This window comes from Crinia signifera, chromosome 4 (genome assembly GCF_055691185.1).
Source record: "Crinia signifera chromosome 4, ASM5569118v1, whole genome shotgun sequence".
NCBI classification, from domain to species: Eukaryota; Metazoa; Chordata; class Amphibia; order Anura; family Myobatrachidae; genus Crinia; species Crinia signifera.
In genome coordinates this window covers 37,442,092-37,457,315 of record NC_139220.1, presented here as the reverse complement: position 1 = coordinate 37,457,315, position 15,224 = coordinate 37,442,092, and the positions used below count along the sequence as shown (strand labels likewise).

General features: G+C 46.3%; 1 long non-coding RNA gene across 1 annotated transcript; it reads left to right on the top strand.

Annotated features, from left to right (window-relative positions):
* The first annotated feature begins 6,824 nt into the window (after window positions 1-6,824).
* LOC146072284 (uncharacterized) lies at window positions 6,825-9,826 on the top strand. The gene is made up of 3 exons (XR_014473028.1): window positions 6,825-7,284; window positions 7,467-7,544; window positions 9,796-9,826. It is a non-coding gene; the product is annotated as an uncharacterized LOC146072284 (long non-coding RNA).
* The last annotated feature ends 5,398 nt before the right edge of the window (window positions 9,827-15,224 follow it).

Genomic DNA, 15,224 nt, shown 5'->3' with positions numbered 1-15,224 from the left:
CCCTGGTCTGCAATCGGAGTCACTGTGGGAAAATGTCAAAAATGAGAACAAGGATGGATTGTACAGTATGGTCGACCGAAAGATTGTCGACAGTCATAAGGTCGACATACTGCAAGGTCGACAGGTGTCTAGGTCGACATGGGATAAGATCGACAGGTCATCAGGTCGACACAAGCATTAGGTCGACATGGTCTAGGTCGACAGTCAAAAAGTTCACCATTGAGTTTTTCATTATTGTTGACTGAATGTCGACACAGTCAACATGGACACTAGAAAAGTGCATTGCGTCCCTCAGCCTCGGCCAAAGGCACGCCAAGAAAATACACAAGTTGGAAAGGAAGAAAAAATACACAAACTCAATAAAGAAATGACAGGACTTACTTTCAGACGGAGCGGCTGAGGCTGTAACGGCCCGCAAGGTCAGGGTGTCCTCCTCGCCTTCAAGCGGAGGCACTGTGTGAAGATGAGAAAAATGAGAAAGTGTGCTGTTTAAATAAAGTTACTGTACTCATTACTGGGTTTACAAAAAGGCGTGGACTGGATTTTATAAAGTGCTGCGGCCGCTATACAGTAGTGTACTTTATAAAATCAACTCCGCTCCAAAGTGGATAGGACCGCTGCGCTTGGTATGGTCGACCGAAAGATTGTCGACAGTCATAAGGTCGACATACTGCAAGGTCGACAGGTGTCTAGGTCGACATGGGATAAGATCGACAGGTCATCAGGTCGACACAAGCATTAGGTCGACATGGTCTAGGTCGACAGTCAAAAGTTCACCATTGAGTTTTTCATTATTGTTGACTGAATGTCGACACAGTCAACATGGACACTAGAAAAGTGCATTGCGTCCCCTCAGCCTCGGCCAAAGGCACGCCAAGAAAATACACAAGTTGGAAAGGAAGAAAAAATACACAAACTCAATAAAGAAATGACAGGACTTACTTTCAGACGGAGCGGCTGAGGCTGTAACGGCCCGCAAGGGCAGGGTGTCCTCCTCGCCTTCAAGCGGAGGCACTGTGTGAAGATGAGAAAAATGAGAAAGTGTGCTGTTTAAATAAAGTTACTGTACTCATTACTGGGTTTACAAAAAGGCGTGGACTGGATTTTATAAAGTGCTGCGGCCGCTATACAGTAGTGTACTTTATAAAATCAACTCCGCTCCAAAGTGGATAGGACCGCTGCGCTTGGTATGGTCGACCGAAAGATTGTCGACAGTCATAAGGTCGACATACTGCAAGGTCGACAGGTGTCTAGGTCGACATGGGATAAGATCGACAGGTCATCAGGTCGACACAAGCATTAGGTCGACATGGTCTAGGTCGACAGTCAAAAAGTTCACCATTGAGTTTTTCATTATTGTTGACTGAATGTCGACACAGTCAACATGGACACTAGAAAAGTGCATTGCGTCCCCTCAGCCTCGGCCAAAGGCACGCCAAGAAAATACACAAGTTGGAAAGGAAGAAAAAATACACAAACTCAATAAAGAAATGACAGGACTTACTTTCAGACGGAGCGGCTGAGGCTGTAACGGCCCGCAAGGTCAGGGTGTCCTCCTCGCCTTCAAGCGGAGGCACTGTGTGAAGATGAGAAAAATGAGAAAGTGTGCTGTTTAAATAAAGTTACTGTACTCATTACTGGGTTTACAAAAAGGCGTGGACTGGATTTTATAAAGTGCTGCGGCCGCTATACAGTAGTGTACTTTATAAAATCAACTCCGCTCCAAAGTGGATAGGACCGCTGCGCTTGGTATGGTCGACCGAAAGATTGTCGACAGTCATAAGGTCGACATACTGCAAGGTCGACAGGTGTCTAGGTCGACATGGGATAAGATCGACAGGTCATCAGGTCGACACAAGCATTAGGTCGACATGGTCTAGGTCGACAGTCAAAAAGTTCACCATTGAGTTTTTCATTATTGTTGACTGAATGTCGACACAGTCAACATGGACACTAGAAAAGTGCATTGCGTCCCCTCAGCCTCGGCCAAAGGCACGCCAAGAAAATACACAAGTTGGAAAGGAAGAAAAAATACACAAACTCAATAAAGAAATGACAGGACTTACTTTCAGACGGAGCGGCTGAGGCTGTAACGGCCCGCAAGGTCAGGGTGTCCTCCTCGCCTTCAAGCGGAGGCACTGTGTGAAGATGAGAAAAATGAGAAAGTGTGCTGTTTAAATAAAGTTACTGTACTCATTACTGGGTTTACAAAAAGGCGTGGACTGGATTTTATAAAGTGCTGCGGCCGCTATACAGTAGTGTACTTTATAAAATCAACTCCGCTCCAAAGTGGATAGGACCGCTGCGCTTGGTATGGTCGACCGAAAGATTGTCGACAGTCATAAGGTCGACATACTGCAAGGTCGACAGGTGTCTAGGTCGACATGGGATAAGATCGACAGGTCATCAGGTCGACACAAGCATTAGGTCGACATGGTCTAGGTCGACAGTCAAAAAGTTCACCATTGAGTTTTTCATTATTGTTGACTGAATGTCGACACAGTCAACATGGACACTAGAAAAGTGCATTGCGTCCCCTCAGCCTCGGCCAAAGGCACGCCAAGAAAATACACAAGTTGGAAAGGAAGAAAAAATACACAAACTCAATAAAGAAATGACAGGACTTACTTTCAGACGGAGCGGCTGAGGCTGTAACGGCCCGCAAGGTCAGGGTGTCCTCCTCGCCTTCAAGCGGAGGCACTGTGTGAAGATGAGAAAAATGAGAAAGTGTGCTGTTTAAATAAAGTTACTGTACTCATTACTGGGTTTACAAAAAGGCGTGGACTGGATTTTATAAAGTGCTGCGGCCGCTATACAGTAGTGTACTTTATAAAATCAACTCCGCTCCAAAGTGGATAGGACCGCTGCGCTTGGTATGGTCGACCGAAAGATTGTCGACAGTCATAAGGTCGACATACTGCAAGGTCGACAGGTGTCTAGGTCGACATGGGATAAGATCGACAGGTCATCAGGTCGACACAAGCATTAGGTCGACATGGTCTAGGTCGACAGTCAAAAAGTTCACCATTGAGTTTTTCATTATTGTTGACTGAATGTCGACACAGTCAACATGGACACTAGAAAAGTGCATTGCGTCCCCTCAGCCTCGGCCAAAGGCACGCCAAGAAAATACACAAGTTGGAAAGGAAGAAAAAATACACAAACTCAATAAAGAAATGACAGGACTTACTTTCAGACGGAGCGGCTGAGGCTGTAACGGCCCGCAAGGGCAGGGTGTCCTCCTCGCCTTCAAGCGGAGGCACTGTGTGAAGATGAGAAAAATGAGAAAGTGTGCTGTTTAAATAAAGTTACTGTACTCATTACTGGCTTTACAAAAAGGCGTGGACTGGATTTTATAAAGTGCTGCGCCCGCCATACTGTACTTTAGAAAATCCACTCTGCTCCACAGTGGATAGGACACATACCGCTGCGCATTCCCTGCTTGCGGCTGCCCTGGATAGTGGTTGTTTCAAAAGGAGGCATTTGCCAGTGCAGTACCGGATGTACACTAGTACTGCCAGTGGCAATTGCCTCCTTTTGTGCATCAGAGGCCTTGGCGCAACGCTCCACCCCCACCCCCCTGAAGAAAAAATACACAAACTCAATAAAGAAATGACAGGACTTACTCTCAGATGGAGCGGCGCCGCTTGTTGAGGCGGTGGGGGCTGTATCGGCCTGCATTTCCCTCCTCCTCCTCCTCTAAAGTCCTGTGTACAGTAAAAATAACATTTACAGTATACTGTAGTGTCCTTTCAAACATTAGTGCATTGGGTCAACACCACTAGGTCGACAGAAAGCAAGGTCGACATGGGTTTTGGTCGACTTTGGTCAAGGTCGACATTTCATTTGGTCAACACACCTACTATTACAGCATTCCCGCCAGACAATGGGCCTTATTCTGATCGGTGCAGATTTCTCCGCATGCGGTCATCCCGCCGATGGTCACTCTGCGCATGTGCAGGCGATTTCGCCGCACGTATTCTTTACACGCCGCACAGGGGGCGTAGAGGGGCGTGAGGGGCGTGTAAAAGGGGGCGCGTGTGTAGGGGGCGGGCATCTGACATCGCCGGATGTCAGCTGCCCGCCCCCATACATGATTTCACACGGACAAGTGTCCGTGTGGTCTTGGGTGGCGGGACCTGGTGGAGCGTGCGGCCCTGCATTGGAATACACTGGAATATACCATGTCGACCTTTTGAATGTTGACATACTGTAATGCTTGTGTCAATCTAATCACATGTCCACCTTGGCCCATGTCGACCTTCCTGACAGTCGACCTAATGACTGTAGACCTAAGTTCATTCTGACCGATGTCCCGATTACCTTTTTTCATAGTAAACCACCCCCACTACCAACGCCGACCCGAAGCGTGGCGAGCGCAGCGAGCCCACGAGGGGCGGCGTTACGTGTCCAACGACCTTTTCATAACCCCACTATCCACGTTGCCGTGGAGTTCAGAACAGAAAGTGTGGCGAGCGCAGCGAGCCACCGAGCCCAGCAAGCACCGCGAGGGGACACGGATATGTACCTGTACAGATAAACGCTTACCCACGCGGGCTTCACAGGTGTCCGCGTCCCCTTGCGTTTGTGTCTATCCAATTATCCATACCCGCTATAATAACAGTAAATACTGTACTACAGTACTAATGTACTTTAATTTTGTTAATGTCATGTACTGTACAGTACCTCTGCTCAGCTTGGCCCTCAATTTGGCCAGTTTATCTGGCTGCCTCCGAAGCAGGTCACTCCACCTCTTCTGCAGCGAGAGGATACTCCTATCCCTGTGCAGGACTTCCAAAATCTCCTCCTTTGCGCTCCTGTATGCGCTGTTCTTCTCTGCATTACTGGCCAAGGATTTGTCCACATGCCGCAGCAAAATCAGGAGCTCCGCATCACAGAAGTTTCTGTTTCTGTGCGCCATGTTGTCTACAGTATACTGTAATGGTGGCCGCCTTCCACGCATGTCACATGTCGACACAGGTCACATGTCAAACAAAAAACGGAAGCCCTCCACTAAAAACGGAAAAATTCGCAGTATAAATTCCACTTAACATGGAAAAATTCGCATAACAAACTTGCGCCGCATAAACCTAAACGCCGTACAGCCTTCACAGATTACGGAAACCCTCCACTAAATATGGAAAAATTCGCAGAAGAAACTTGCGCCGCATAAACTGTACATACTGTACAGTATTAATCGCAGGAATAATACTGTAGCAGCTGCAACGCACAGTTTATTAAATTAAATTAATACAGTATGAGGCCTCCCATATACTGTACTGTACGGTATGAAGACACAATTTTATTAAAGTTAAGAAACTCATTCACTGTATAGTACTGTACAGTACTGGATTGATTACTTTAGCCTACTGACTACCATGTGTCCTGCGTTTTGTGTCATGCGCTGGGGAGTGTTCACTTCCAAAATGGATTCTGCTCAGAGACAGAGACAGCGTTACAGCTACGCAGAGCTGATCATTTTGGTTAGCTGCCGGGACAAGCCTCTGAGCAGTAACCGGGAGAAGCGCAATGCTTATAAGGATGCGCGCAGGATAATAATGCGCAAGTACTGCCGGCTGCGCAGGATTAGGTCACTCCAAAGAAAATGGAGTGACCTAGTCACAAGGCAGCCTGCGAAGCTGGAGGCCCTGCGCCGTTCCGTCGCCAGTAAGTACTGTACACTACTCCTGTTAAGGCCCATACACACTTGAAGATTTTCATTTCAAAAGACTTTGCCAAAATCTTTGATAGATATATCTGTCACCAAAGTAGTGCGTACACACTGATCTATTTTCCCAAAAGAGCAAGAGATGTTCAGGAGGTGAAAGACTTTGCTGAAAATCTTTCATGTAAAAGGCTATTTACTGTACATAATGGGCTGGGTTTGATTTCCAAGGGTGGGAGAAGGGGCCATATTATTCTGTGCATTTCAGTTTTTGGGTCCTGATTCAGAATTGATCGCTGGGCGGAGTATATTCGGAGAAATGCGATTTTGCATGCGATATCAAACGCAATTTAATACCTCTTTATTTCCCGACTATCCACTACGGCGTGGAGTCGAAATTATACAGTGTGGCGAGCGCAGCGAGCCACTGAACCCGAAGCGTGGCGAGCGGACACGGATTATGGTACATTACTGATATCGCATTCCGTGTCCCCTTGCGGCGCTCGCCAAGTTTCGGGCTCGGTGTCTCGCTGCGCTCGCCACACTATATAAAATCAACTCCACGCCACAGCGGATAGTGGGGATATGAACAGGTATTAAATCGCATGTGATATCGCATGCGATTTAGTGGCGCCGTGAAACTACACAAGTACCCGCCGGTCTATCGGATTATGTGTGTACGCAGCACGGGCTGAAAGATTAGCCACTTTCAGCCCGCATGCCGCCCCGCCGCCTCCCCCTGCTCCCTCCCCCAACATGCACCTAAATTCCGGCTACAGTACCCCTCCGAATGGCCACAATTTCATCAGGCTGCTGGGCACCCCTCCGCCCGCAGGTCCTTCCGGCCACACGCCCACCTGACATGTCTGCCTGGATGCCCCCGCACCCCCGCAGCAGCTTCCAGGGTCCCCAGCCGCTGCCTCCTCATACAGTATGTTAAAAAAAAGCAGTTGTTAAAACTTTTATAAAATGAGACCACTGCCATCAATGTGAGATTGCCCACAAGTGTATTTATATTATAGATATATTTATGTATATACTGTACAGTATATAGTTAAATATATATATCTATATATCTATATATATATAATATATATATTATATTTATAGATAATAAATATATATATATATATACTGTATATACAGTATATACTGTATACAGTGTATACATATCTATTATAATGTGTAAGGGGCATTATGGTTATACAGTAAGGACATTAATAACATGTGTCATGTGTAAGGGGCATTACTGTGTGGTATTATCAGGGGTGCCGAGAGAAAGGGGTAGGGGGTACAAATTACCCAGGCCAAAGTCTGATGGATGATGTCCCTGATCACATGACGGTACAAACATTGGCTGGCGGGAATGCTGTAATACTGTAGGTGAAGGCTGCGTGGGCCACATGTCGAGGTCTTGCGGGCCAGATTTGGCCCATGGGCCTTGTGTTTGACACCCGTGCACTAGAGCGTGGTGGGATAATAAAATACAGTACTTGTACTTTACTGTACTAATGTTTGAAAGGACACTACAGTATACTGTAAATGTTATTTTTACACAGGACGTCAGAGGAGGAGGAGGGAAAGGGCACTTTTGTCATCAAGTGGAAGCGTGGCAAGCGGTATGTGTCCTATCCACTTTGGTGGGGAGTGGATTTTATAACGTACAGTATGGCATCCGCAGCACTTTATAAAATCCAGTCCACGCCTTTTTGTAAACCCACCCCTTCCCCATTTACAGTAATAAGAGTAGAGTAACTTTATGAAAACAGCACATTTTCTAATTTTTCTAATTTTCCCACAGTGCCTCCGCTTGAAAGTTTGCAGGCCGCTACAGCCGCCCCATCCGGCTCAACAGGCGCAGCCGCTGCCCAGTTTGAGAGTAAGTCCTGCCATTTCTTACCGTGGTTTTTGGAATCATTTGAATTTTGTTTCTATTTTTTAACCCCTAACCCTCTTTTCATACTTACCAAGTCCCCGGGCGTCCACAGCAGGCTTCCGGCATCTTCTCCAGGGTCTCCAGCGGTCCCAGGAATGCATTGCGCGCGCACACTCGCGCAATGCATTCCTGGGACCGCTGGAGACCAGGAGAAGATGTCGGAGGCCTGCTGTGGACGCCCGCGGACTGCGCGGACGCCGAGGGACGCCCGGGGACCATCAGGGGACAGGTAAGTATGGCTGCAAAAAAAATATTCCAAAAACCGGAAAATTCCCCTATCCAAAATGCTCGCGGTCCTGAGCATTTCGGATAGGGGATACTCAACCTGTACTGTACTGTACTGTATTTGTGAAAATCTGAAAGTTTTCTTCAAATGTGATGACTGGATTCCCCTTTTCAAAGCTGCATTGTACTAGAGATGCCAGTTCAACCTCCTTTCTGTAGTGTTAAGTGCAGACAGATACAGTAATTTGATTAAGGGTCGCTATAAACCTGCATTGTCTAAAGACTGCATTGTCTAAAAAGGACATTTACATTTGAATCTTGTATCTGTGAAAGGAAAAATCACACTATTAGCCTCCCCACTCCAAGTACACTAACTCATTAGCATTTCTATGTGTTAAAGCTCTCCACCACCAACCCCCACTAATGTATTGTCGTTTATAGGATACTGTATTTGTGAGAAACTGAAGCCAACCTTCCCTCGATGATTTAAATAAAAATTAAAAGACATGAAATGTTAGCATTGAAAAATGTTGGTTGGTTTATTTAGCAAAATATTTTGTCAAAAAGTTATACAGTATTCAGTGATGAAGCGCACATACTGTAGCGGTATAAAAGTGCAGCATCACCCATGTGCCCCCCCCAGTCCTCTGCCCCTGCAGCAGCATTCAGTTGGTCGACCTAAAGATGGTCGACAGTCATTAGGGCCTCACCACTAGGTCGACATACTGCAAGGTCCACATGGGACAAGGTCAACAAGTCATTAGGTCGGCATAGGATTTTTCACTGTTTAAAGAGCCGACAGGCGGTATTTCATGCCCTAATATCCACTAGGGCAGTGATGGCTAACCTTGACACTCCAGCTGTTATTGAACTACACATCCCAGCATGCCCTGCTACAGTTTTACTATTTGGCCATGCTAAAACTGATGCAGGGCATGCTGGGATGTGTAGTTCAACAACAGCTGGAGTGTTAAGGTTAGCCATCACTGCACTGGGGCATTGTGGGAGAATAAAATAGTGTGCCGAGTGCATGGACACTTAAAACTACAGTACTGTATGTCGACATTCGGGGAAAAAAAAACAGTGGAAAAACCCCATGTTGACCTTTTGACTGTCGACCTAGACCATGTCGACCTAATGCTTGTGTCGACCTGATGACCTGTCGATCTTATCCCATGTCGACCTTGCAGTATGTCGACCTTATGACTGTCGACAATCTTTCGGTCAACCATACCAAGCGCAGCGGTCCTATCCACTTTGGAGCGGAGTTGATTTTATAAAGTACACTACTGTATAGCGGCCGCAGCACTTTATAAAATCCAGTCCACGCCTTTTTGTAAACCCAGTAATGAGTACAGTAACTTTATTTAAACAGCACACTTTCTCATTTTTCTCATCTTCACACAGTGCCACCGCTTGAAGGCGAGGAGGACACCCTGACCTTGCGGGCCGTTACAGCCTCAGCCGCTCCGTCTGAAAGTAAGTCCTGTCATTTCTTTATTGAGTTTGTGTATTTTTTCTTCCTTTCCAACTTGTGTATTTTCTTGGCGTGCCTTTGGCCGAGGCTGAGGGGACGCAATGCACTTTTCTATTGTCCATGTTGACTGTGTCGACATTCAGTCAACAATAATGAAAAACTCAATGGTGAACTTTTTGACTGCCGACCTAGACCATGTCGACCTAATGCTTGTGTCGACCTGATGACCTGTCGATCTTATCCCATGTCGACCTAGACACCTGTCGACCTTGCAGTATGTCGACCTTATGACTGTCGACAATCTTTCGGTCGACCATACCAAGCGCAGCGGTCCTATCCACTTTGGAGCGGAGTTGATTTTATAAAGTACACTACTGTATAGCGGCCGCAGCACTTTATAAAATCCAGTCCACGCCTTTTTGTAAACCCAGTAATGAGTACAGTAACTTTATTTAAACAGCACACTTTCTCATTTTTCTCATCTTCACACAGTGCCTCCGCTTGAAGGCGAGGAGGACACCCTGACCTTGCGGGCCGTTACAGCCTCAGCCGCTCCGTCTGAAAGTAAGTCCTGTCATTTCTTTATTGAGTTTGTGTATTTTTTCTTCCTTTCCAACTTGTGTATTTTCTTGGCGTGCCTTTGGCCGAGGCTGAGGGGACGCAATGCACTTTTCTATTGTCCATGTTGACTGTGTCGACATTCAGTCAACAATAATGAAAAACTCAATGGTGAACTTTTTGACTGCAGACCTAGACCATGTCGACCTAATGCTTGTGTCGACCTGATGACCTGTCGATCTTATCCCATGTCGACCTAGACACCTGTCGACCTTGCAGTATGTCGACCTTATGACTGTCGACAATCTTTCGGTCGACCATACCAAGCGCAGGGGTCCTATCCACTTTGGAGCGGAGTTGATTTTATAAAGTACACTACTGTATAGCGGCCGCAGCACTTTATAAAATCCAGTCCACGCCTTTTTGTAAACCCAGTAATGAGTACAGTAACTTTATTTAAACAGCACACTTTCTCATTTTTCTCATCTTCACACAGTGCCACCGCTTGAAGGCGAGGAGGACACCCTGACCTTGCGGGCCGTTACAGCCTCAGCCGCTCCGTCTGAAAGTAAGTCCTGTCATTTCTTTATTGAGTTTGTGTATTTTTTCTTCCTTTCCAACTTGTGTATTTTCTTGGCGTGCCTTTGGCCGAGGCTGAGGGGACGCAATGCACTTTTCTATTGTCCATGTTGACTGTGTCGACATTCAGTCAACAATAATGAAAAACTCAATGGTGAACTTTTTGACTGCCGACCTAGACCATGTCGACCTAATGCTTGTGTCGACCTGATGACCTGTCGATCTTATCCCATGTCGACCTAGACACCTGTCGACCTTGCAGTATGTCGACCTTATGACTGTCGACAATCTTTCGGTCGACCATACCAAGCGCAGGGGTCCTATCCACTTTGGAGCGGAGTTGATTTTATAAAGTACACTACTGTATAGCGGCCGCAGCACTTTATAAAATCCAGTCCACGCCTTTTTGTAAACCCAGTAATGAGTACAGTAACTTTATTTAAACAGCACACTTTCTCATTTTTCTCATCTTCACACAGTGCCACCGCTTGAAGGCGAGGAGGACACCCTGACCTTGCGGGCCGTTACAGCCTCAGCCGCTCCGTCTGAAAGTAAGTCCTGTCATTTCTTTATTGAGTTTGTGTATTTTTTCTTCCTTTCCAACTTGTGTATTTTCTTGGCGTGCCTTTGGCCGAGGCTGAGGGGACGCAATGCACTTTTCTATTGTCCATGTTGACTGTGTCGACATTCAGTCAACAATAATGAAAAACTCAATGGTGAACTTTTTGACTGCCGACCTAGACCATGTCGACCTAATGCTTGTGTCGACCTGATGACCTGTCGATCTTATCCCATGTCGACCTAGACACCTGTCGACCTTGCAGTATGTCGACCTTATGACTGTCGACAATCTTTCGGTCGACCATACCAAGCGCAGGGGTCCTATCCACTTTGGAGCGGAGTTGATTTTATAAAGTACACTACTGTATAGCGGCCGCAGCACTTTATAAAATCCAGTCCACGCCTTTTTGTAAACCCAGTAATGAGTACAGTAACTTTATTTAAACAGCACACTTTCTCATTTTTCTCATCTTCACACAGTGCCACCGCTTGAAGGCGAGGAGGACACCCTGACCTTGCGGGCCGTTACAGCCTCAGCCGCTCCGTCTGAAAGTAAGTCCTGTCATTTCTTTATTGAGTTTGTGTATTTTTTCTTCCTTTCCAACTTGTGTATTTTCTTGGCGTGCCTTTGGCCGAGGCTGAGGGGACGCAATGCACTTTTCTATTGTCCATGTTGACTGTGTCGACATTCAGTCAACAATAATGAAAAACTCAATGGTGAACTTTTTGACTGCCGACCTAGACCATGTCGACCTAATGCTTGTGTCGACCTGATGACCTGTCGATCTTATCCCATGTCGACCTAGACACCTGTCGACCTTGCAGTATGTCGACCTTATGACTGTCGACAATCTTTCGGTCGACCATACCAAGCGCAGCGGTCCTATCCACTTTGGAGCGGAGTTGATTTTATAAAGTACACTACTGTATAGCGGCCGCAGCACTTTATAAAATCCAGTCCACGCCTTTTTGTAAACCCAGTAATGAGTACAGTAACTTTATTTAAACAGCACACTTTCTCATTTTTCTCATCTTCACACAGTGCCACCGCTTGAAGGCGAGGAGGACACCCTGACCTTGCGGGCCGTTACAGCCTCAGCCGCTCCGTCTGAAAGTAAGTCCTGTCATTTCTTTATTGAGTTTGTGTATTTTTTCTTCCTTTCCAACTTGTGTATTTTCTTGGCGTGCCTTTGGCCGAGGCTGAGGGGACGCAATGCACTTTTCTATTGTCCATGTTGACTGTGTCGACATTCAGTCAACAATAATGAAAAACTCAATGGTGAACTTTTTGACTGCCGACCTAGACCATGTCGACCTAATGCTTGTGTCGACCTGATGACCTGTCGATCTTATCCCATGTCGACCTAGACACCTGTCGACCTTGCAGTATGTCGACCTTATGACTGTCGACAATCTTTCGGTCGACCATACCAAGCGCAGGGGTCCTATCCACTTTGGAGCGGAGTTGATTTTATAAAGTACACTACTGTATAGCGGCCGCAGCACTTTATAAAATCCAGTCCACGCCTTTTTGTAAACCCAGTAATGAGTACAGTAACTTTATTTAAACAGCACACTTTCTCATTTTTCTCATCTTCACACAGTGCCACCGCTTGAAGGCGAGGAGGACACCCTGACCTTGCGGGCCGTTACAGCCTCAGCCGCTCCGTCTGAAAGTAAGTCCTGTCATTTCTTTATTGAGTTTGTGTATTTTTTCTTCCTTTCCAACTTGTGTATTTTCTTGGCGTGCCTTTGGCCGAGGCTGAGGGGACGCAATGCACTTTTCTATTGTCCATGTTGACTGTGTCGACATTCAGTCAACAATAATGAAAAACTCAATGGTGAACTTTTTGACTGCCGACCTAGACCATGTCGACCTAATGCTTGTGTCGACCTGATGACCTGTCGATCTTATCCCATGTCGACCTAGACACCTGTCGACCTTGCAGTATGTCGACCTTATGACTGTCGACAATCTTTCGGTCGACCATACCAAGCGCAGCGGTCCTATCCACTTTGGAGCGGAGTTGATTTTATAAAGTACACTACTGTAAAGCGGCCGCAGCACTTTATAAAATCCAGTCCACGCCTTTTTGTAAACCCAGTAATGAGTACAGTAACTTTATTTAAACAGCACACTTTCTCATTTTTCTCATCTTCACACAGTGCCACCGCTTGAAGGCGAGGAGGACACCCTGACCTTGCGGGCCGTTACAGCCTCAGCCGCTCCGTCTGAAAGTAAGTCCTGTCATTTCTTTATTGAGTTTGTGTATTTTTTCTTCCTTTCCAACTTGTGTATTTTCTTGGCGTGCCTTTGGCCGAGGCTGAGGGGACGCAATGCACTTTTCTATTGTCCATGTTGACTGTGTCGACATTCAGTCAACAATAATGAAAAACTCAATGGTGAACTTTTTGACTGCCGACCTAGACCATGTCGACCTAATGCTTGTGTCGACCTGATGACCTGTCGATCTTATCCCATGTCGACCTAGACACCTGTCGACCTTGCAGTATGTCGACCTTATGACTGTCGACAATCTTTCGGTCGACCATACAATCCATCCTTGTTCTCATTTTTGACATTTTCCCACAGTGACTCCGATTGCAGACCAGGGCACCCTGCCCTTGATGTGGCTGGACACCCCTCCTCGTCCTCTTTACCCCTTCCAATATAACAGTCCCTGTGCTTCCATCCGCCATGAAGAAGGTACTGTAAGCATTGCTGCGCATACTGTACAGTATAGTAGGTGTGCGTAGCCCATTTTATTAGGGGGTGCACCATTCAAGGGGCATGTCAATCACTGGACATGTCCATCACCGCCTATTATTACACAAAATGCCACACACTTTAATGCCCATTAGAGATACTGTAATTACACACACAGTAATGCCAATTCCACATACTGTACTGTAATGCCATGCACAGTAATGTCCATTCCACATAATGCCACACACAGTAATGCCCATTCCACATAATGCCACCCAACATACAGTACAGTAATGCCAATTACACATAATGCCACACACCATAATGGCCAACACTCATACTGTAATGCTACACACAGTAATGACCATTTTACATACAGTAATGCTACACACCATACTGCCCATGACACATTATGCCAGGGCTTGACCAATGTTTGTAAAACAGGGATAATAGAAAATGTGCGTTCCAATGGTGCACGTCAAAAATTTACACCGTAATGCCGATTACATGTCACACAGCCAATACATACTGTAGTACTGTATACCACATGCCATAATGCCCATTACACGTTATGCCACACACCGTAATGCCCATTGCACTGCAAACTGTGATGCCCTCACTGTGATGCCCATTACATGGTACACCTCACACTTCGTAATGCCTATTACATGTCACACAGACATTACACATTATGCCTCAGACCGTGATGCCCATTCAACATTAAGCCTCACACCGTGATGCCCATTACACATTATGCCACACACCATGATGCCCATCACACATAATGGTACACACAGTAATGGCCATTACACTGAATGCTATACACTATAATGGCCATTACACATTAGGCCACATACTGTATTGCCCATTACACATTATTTGACACACATTATGCCACACACCGTAATGCCCATTACATACTGTACTGTACAGTATTAACTGCGGCTTACCTACAGTGCATTCTCATTGCTAGATGTTACATGCTTGATGCCAGGGATTTATTGCTCGATGCCAGGGATTACAGTACATCTTATTGCCCTGGTCTACATGCTCCATTCCAGGTGTCTCATGCTCGTTGCCAGAGGGTGTGAAATGCTAATTGCCAGGGGGGTGGGGTGAACTGCTCATTTCCAGGGGTAACATGCATTTTACCAGGGGTTCCATGCTACCTGAGAAGGGGGTGGTTAAATGCTAATTGACAGTGGAAGTTTCATGCTCATTGCTTGGGGGCACACTGCACACACTTTCGGAAAGCATTAAGCACTCTTCGTATCAGATACCTGCCGGAGCCGCAGCCTTCTTCCTTTTTAAACTGCATTCCCACATGCCAGAGCCACAGCAGCCTCCTTCCCTTTTGAGCTGCTGCCATATGCTGCACGTCATTTTTGTAAAGCCACCCCCGCCCTATTTACAGTACTAAGAGTACGGTAAGTTTATTAACAGTAAACAGCACTTGTTCTCATTTTTGACATTTTCCCACAGTGACTCCGATTGCAGACCAGGGCACCATAACAGC